Source organism: Neopelma chrysocephalum, unplaced genomic scaffold (genome assembly GCF_003984885.1).
Source record: "Neopelma chrysocephalum unplaced genomic scaffold, ASM398488v2 Primary Assembly neopelma1_96689, whole genome shotgun sequence".
In the NCBI taxonomy this organism is placed as follows: Eukaryota; Metazoa; Chordata; class Aves; order Passeriformes; family Pipridae; genus Neopelma; species Neopelma chrysocephalum.
This window is the reverse complement of record NW_020925334.1, coordinates 1-7,242: the sequence shown is the minus strand read 5'-3', so window position 1 is coordinate 7,242 and position 7,242 is coordinate 1.

Here is a 7,242-nt window from a genome sequence, read left to right as displayed (position 1 = left end):
GATGATGTGGGACTTCCTGAGGTGCAGGTTGATGGAGAACTTCTGTCTTCTTTAAGCTGACTTCCAGCCCAAAGAGCTCAGCAGCATCTGCAAAGCAGGATGTTACACGCTGCAGGGCTGCTTCTGTGTGGGCAACAAGGGCGGCGTCATCAGCGTAAAGCAGCTCCCGGACAAGATGGTTTAGGGTCTTGGTGTGGGCCTTCAGTCGCCTTAGGTTGAATAGGCTTCCATCAGGTGAGTCTGGCTATCACAGCTGCTCAAATTCAGGGCCCAAGCTGTCCACAGCTCAGTCGCCTCCCACATATGTGTGTGTATATATATATATATATATATGTGTGTGCTCTGTGCGTGTCCCTGTTGGGAATGCATTTTCACCCTCGCTACTGTTTGGACCTAGGGGCATGGAGCAGCAGCAGCCTTGCCTCTCTCAGGCCGTTGTGTCCAGCATGATATATTTCCCTCTAACACTCTCTATTGCAGTCAGTTCTCTTGAGCACTCAAGACCAAAAAGGGAAGCTTTTAGTTTTAAGAATGAACATGCTGTTTAACAGAGCTTCAGTTCTTCCAATGTTTTTGAAAAAACACGGTGTCATAATTCTTTCTCACTGGTCCTATTTTGCCTGTGTTTTCAAACACATCCGAATTGCATGGATCTTATGAAAATCTTAGGGAACCTATGTTCTTTTGACTGTGTAGGTAAAAGTCCTGCACAAATGTATGTCGCGACGGAAAGCCACGGACGCTCAATGTGAGAATCAGCAAACTTCGTTTATTGTAGATTGACAGCAGCTTAATATACACTCTATAATAGGTTCATTCATATTACAGGGATTAGGCTCATCATTGGTACCCAGCTAAGTGGTGACATCATCTCAACTCCCTTGCTTTGTTTACACAGGTGGCTCATCAGTTGCCCTTGTTTTGCAAATGCTAACCTCCTGTTTATCAGCCAGCTTTAGCACATCAAAGACACTGTTGCTTTCTCATGGCCTTGCCGTCTCAGAGGTTCACACGAGCTAATTCCTTACATTTCCCCGGGGTTTTTTTTGTTGTTTTTGTTTGTTTGTTTGTTTGGTTTGGTTTGTTTTTATTTGGCACCACAAAAATCTTATTAACAAAAACCATCGTAAACCTTTCTTAACAAGACTCAAAACCCATTGTGACATTGAACCAAGAATAGACTGTAACCTGCTTTGTGTGATCTGTTCACCAAAAGGTGTTTGTGAATTTGTGTTCATATATATACACTTATTCATATTCACTCACACATGTATACACTTCCATTCACCCACATCCACACGGTGGCCACCAGCACTCAAACACATTTCATACAAGCATACTTCTGTGTTCCATGTCACTGCGTTCCACAAACCTAAGAAATTATAATAATTCTTTAGTACCTTATAATGCTAGAGTTTCTTAACCACACAGATAAAACTAATCAGATAGATAAGTTTTCTTTTACCAATGCTTAGTGAGTAATCTAAAGGTCACACAACACATTATACTTAAATTCTTACTCTCTATAATTATGTGCTTTAAAAATACTAAAAATTTGTGTTCAATAAACTGTGTTCTAATAATATTAAGACAACTGTTAGCTACAACAGCTTCTGGTGGTGTCACAGTCACTTGCAGGAATAACATCAACCTTGTTCCGAAGAACCAGCTTCTTTCCAAGGCTTCATCCATCATGCAGATAGCTAGAAAACACCTGTGTGCAAAAACTTAGGGCTGGCAATGGCAGAGGAGTTGCAGAGAGCCCCGTCACTTTAACTTCGGGTTTGCCACAGATGTCCGCAAAAGTTTTCTGGCAGCTGTACTTGATTTTTTAAGTCTCTCTGTCTGCTCTCGTAGTTCAATGTCGGACTCGGTGACGCGGGGAGCAGACAGCGGCAGCAGCACGATGGCGCGGGCCCGCTCGCGGCTTTTTTCCCCTCCTCCCGTTCCTACCGAAGTTGCCTCTCGCTGGGCTTGGTGGAGGCGGGGTCGCGGCAGCGGGAATTACTTTCGCGAACGGGCAGGCGGCGGCGGGCACGGCCGGGCAGGCAAGGCGCGGCGGCGCCGGCAGCGCACAGAGGCAGCACATGGCGGCGGGGGGGCGTGGCAGCGGCGGGCGGAAACGGCACGGTTTCTGGCTAAGGCAGCTCAGGGCGACTCCCGGCTCGGCGGCGCCGGCACAGGAGAGGTGGGAGGACCGGCTCCATGCGGCAGTATATCGGGGCCGGGTACGGCTCCAGGCGGCAACAGGGCAGCAGCTTTAGAAGCAGCGATGGAAAAAACGGCAGCGGGGGCGGCGGAGAGCTCGCCGCAGGGGGAGGTAGAGCTGGCAGTGGCCTCTCTGGCGTCCTGCATAGAGACAAAACTGTTTAGGGCTAAAGACAAACTGCTGCTGGGGCCGCCGACTGACGATCGGGCAGAAGCCTGCACTTTGAAATTTGTCGGTAGCACGATTATTGAGATAATGAATAAAAGTTGAAAAACTGACTCGCTTTCTTTGCTTTCAGTTTCGCTGCTCGCTAATGCAGCACTTTGATCTCTTCCCCTAACTGGTCCCTTATAGCATCCCGTATGGACACCTCAAAGGCAACTTGAACAGTGGGGATTAATAACCCTTTGAGGGCTTTTTCGTCATAATTAGAATCTCTCTCAGAGAGAATTAAACAGAGGAGCGTTCGCACGCCTCTTTTTCTTATGAAAGAGCGGACCCCATGCCCCCCTTCAGCCGCTCACCTGACCAGGGTGAGATTCCGCTTGTATTGCGGTTCTGCACGCAGCTTTAAATTCTTGACGCCGGGGGCAATATCTCGTCTATCGTCTGTTTCTCTCGGCTCTTTCTGTTCACCCTACGTCCCTCAGAACGGCGAAATCGGAGTCTCTGTTTGTCCAGGCACCTGTTAGTTCCTTTTTAGAGTCTATACCCTAAACTCCTCGCTTTTCTGAAAAGCATTGGAGCACTGATAGTGCCGCCTGTCTCTCCATTACCTAAAAAACCTGTTACCACGCTTTGTGCAGCCCTTTCCATGAGACTTCTTTGCAGTTTTGTCGGCAGGCCCCCTTCTTCAGGAGTCGTCCCGGGCGCTGAGTCCAACTATTTCATTGCCGGAAGCGCGGAACTTAACTCTTTCGCCGTCCAAAATCCCCGAAAGGGAGGCGTTCGGCGGCGGCAAGTTGAGCGCTTTTTCGTCCAACTCTTTCGCCTTCTTGTGCTGCACAGCAAGACCGACCGAAACTACTACGTCCGACCGCGGCTGCAAGAACCCGACTTGGTTCTCGGGAGTCCGACTTGACTCCTGCCCAGAGATCCGGCTTGATCTCTAGGGACCCCACTTGATCCCTGTCCACGGGCGCCATATTTGTCACGACGGAAAGCCACGGATGCTCAATGTGAGAATCAGCAAACTTCGTTTATTGTAGATTGACAGCAGCTTAATATACACTCTATAATAGGTTCATTCATATTACAGGGATTAGGCTCATCATTGGTACCCAGCTAAGTGGTGACATCATCTCAACTCCCTTGCTTTGTTTACACAGGTGGTTCATCAGTTGCCCTTGTTTTGCAAATGCTAACCTCCTGTTTATCAGCCAGCTTTAGCACATCAAAGACACTGTTGCTTTCTCATGGCCTTGCTGTCTCAGAGGTTCACACGAGCTAATTCCTTACAAATGTACTGTCAGAACACGTTTTGTGAAGTAAAGACAGATATGCTTAGCTTTCATCCTTCCTTCTCTGTTCATGTCATGTCTTTAATATTTGCTTAAGTGTCCTCTTTAACAGAAGATAAAGTTCGGGATCTAGTTTACCCTGAAAGATTCTTAAGAAATTTGTAAATTTGCACGTTTTATTTAGAAGTCAACAATTTCGTCTACTCTGATGATGCAAGATTATCAATCTTTTAAAAATCTTAGTAAACTAAAATATGTGATTGTTGTGTTCTGTATGGGGAAATGATTGCATTTGCTTCATATATATCTATAATCAGTCACTAATCCCAATTTTAATATATCTACTGCTGATAGCCTATTTATTTGTAGAACTTGGCAAGGGTACTGCTGTTAGTGTCTTTTTCATCTACTTGCTTGGTAAACAAATGACTATTCCCATGTTTGCCACAAGAAGTCAGACTAATAATACAGGATGCTCTAAAGCTAATCAGAGGTCTTATTAAAGTTCCATTGTTCAATTGGGATATCTTATCACAGTTTCAAGGTCTAAAATAGGAATTGGTAACAGTTTGCTTCTTCATAGTGAGAGAGGTAAACTTTCCTCTCTATGACAGTGATAAATGAACCAGAATAGAAAGATGCAATTTAATTTAACATCTCTCATTTTAAAATATTTTTTAAGTTTACTTTTAAAAATGAGTGTATTACATTTCAGAAATAAAATAAATTATTGATGTGAATTGAATTGTTCCTTTCTTGTCCCTGTTTTCTTTTTTTTTCTCATTATCAGTGGATCCTGCCACCTACGAGGAATGCCTTACTTAGCTAATTGCATCAGCTTTAATGATATTTTGCACAGCCATTGCAGGCGCTCAGCAGGTGACTATTACATCATTCTTAATCTAACTACCTTTTTATTAGTATTAAACTCACAATTTGGTGCAATTTTCTAAGAGAACTTTAACTGGGTACAATTACTGATAGCATAATACATGCAATATTTCTATTTCAGCCTGTGCAAAAGCAGAGATGGACTTGGGGGGACACACACGCAAGTGTGTGACCTTACTTTTAACTTTACAGAATCCAATATTTGAAGAATTTTGACCCATTAAGCCCAGTGAGACAGTGTTACATCTAAATATAAGATCATACCTGTCTTGGTTTGAGCGGCTCTCCCCCAGGGGCCCTGAATTAGAAATGGTTGGTCCCAGTTGAGATTCCGGCCAGGGGGACCAATAGCAGCTGTTCTTTTTTCGCTCCTGTGAAATTAGATATCACAACCGCCGGAAGTGAGTTGGCAGAGTTGTGTGTAAGAGAGAATCGGAGAAACGAGGGGTGGCCAGGGGGGCCCCCGAACCAGGGGGCCCCTGGGCCTCCTCGGCCTTGATTCGACTAGGGTTGGGGCGGTTTCCTCACCAGTTCTCTCCCTCCACTGCAAAGGCAGTTGGAACGGACTCGTAGGCCAGCCGGGGGAGTTGCAACTATCTACTCCCCTGGCAGGCATGCTCGGTACTGGAGCCGAGCCAAGAAACGGGCCCGGGGTGGTCCGGGTCTGGAAAAGCAGCTGCAATATGCAGAGCTGGAAGAACTCCAGGCAAAAGTTGGAGACGGGTCAAAGGGCTCAGGAGTTGCCCCTGCAGTGATTTAAACGGGGGGCAGCCGAAAACTGATGGAGGAGGAATGATTTCCTGGGACGCGTGCACATGATAAGCTGAGCTGAACTGCAGCAGCTACGGAACTGAGTAGAGAGCCAGAGCCTGCAACCTGGAGGGTGAGAACTCAATATCTTGCTCTCTGGGGAGGAAACTTTTACGAAACCAAGGAGGATGGACTCAGAGCTATCTTCTTGGACTTTGTGAGGAAGAAAAGACTTCAGCAAAGAGCTGGAGGTTGGTGGGGGTTGATCAGCGAAACCCTTCTCCCTGACACCCCAATGAGAGAAAGGCTGTTTACCTATCAGCCTGAGGGTTTTTCTCCTGAACTAATTGAGGGAGGGGCTCGAGGGATGATAGAAGTGTGTTAATATTGTATATATATAGTTGCTTTTAGTTTGTACAGTATTTATTTGTATAGGAATAAATGTATATATTTCCCTTCCCCCATACAGAAGTGTGCCTGCCTGAAAATTTCTCTTCGGTGCTGAGGTAAGTTGTGGGAAGGTGGGGAGAAACTTGGAGATTGCATTTTTGTGGGGATAAAACTACCACAATACCTTGTAAAGTTGGCAGTGTGCAAGTTGAAGATGTTAGCAGCACTTTTCATCTCAATAAAATATATGTAATTTCTGATTCATGTAGCAATTGATTCTAAATAATGAAATTTTATTTGCCCATATTTGGAAAATAAATATTTTTTCCATTGATACTTTATCATCAGTGCTTTCATTTTACCATCAAAACATAGTTACCATGAATTTACACTGGGATTGCTGTAGTTGGAAAAGTCATTCTAGCTTGTTTAATAACATGATCCCTTATTAAACTGTAAAATGTGAAAGGTGGACTTTCCTTCTATCAAATGACAGATGCATGGTGTGTATAGTTGCTTTCAAATCTTAAATGCACTGTATATAAGGTTCTTACACCTATAGTCAATAGGCCTCCCAATTCAAAACATGTGTGGTTGCTTCGTTGTGTTTATTGAGGGCTTTTTAATTTGTTTCTACAGTTCTGATTCTCTGAAAGACTCTAAAAATTCTACAGAACATTGAAATTCCATGTCACAAGAGTCCATCTGCTTGTTGTTGTCACCATCGTACCTAAATCATACCTAAAGCCCTTTGGATGCATTCATATCACATACTAATGCCAATTTATGTTATGGTCCCATTTTTAGAAATCGTATCTCTTGAGAAGTATGCAAAATTCATATACTTACAGAATAAATGGAAGCAGGGGAAGAGATGAAAGCTAATGTCCAGTTTCGTGTTGCCTGCGGTGCCACATTCTACTTGATACGCACTTAATTGTATTTGTGTGGCCGGTTTTTCAATTTATGAGATGGTTCCCTCGGAGAATAAGTTTGGGACAAAGGAATGGGACCGTGACTGAAGGAAGAGCATCTTACTTCTCCCTTCCTAGCTATGTTAATCTGGAGCACGTCTTCTCCACTCCACTCCCCTCCCTTCCCCCTTACCCCTTTTGACATATTGTCCTGCAAATAACAGTCTTCTTCACCCCCTTCCTTACTACAGAGATTATAGGGCACTTACTTTTATGGTGACTGACAGGATCTCCAGTTCAGATGATGAAAGACAGGAAAGAATTATGCTGCTCTTCAACTGTTGTCAAAGTAGGCAGTTATTAAAACAATCTGTGCTTCAAGCTGGCTCTGGTTTGATAAGTTCAGCAACCGAACAACTATTTGAAGTGATATACTGCGGCAGCCGAAAAAACGCACACTCAGTCGGTTGGCAGGCAACGAACACTTTATTTACAGCAGGCTTAGTTTTATAGTCTTTTCCTTCTGTCCACGCGCAAATATACTATATTTCACTGGTTATGTGTCGCGGTTGGAATGGACATGCGACATAAAAAAGGTTCCAGCAAAGTTTATTTCCAGGAAAAGGAC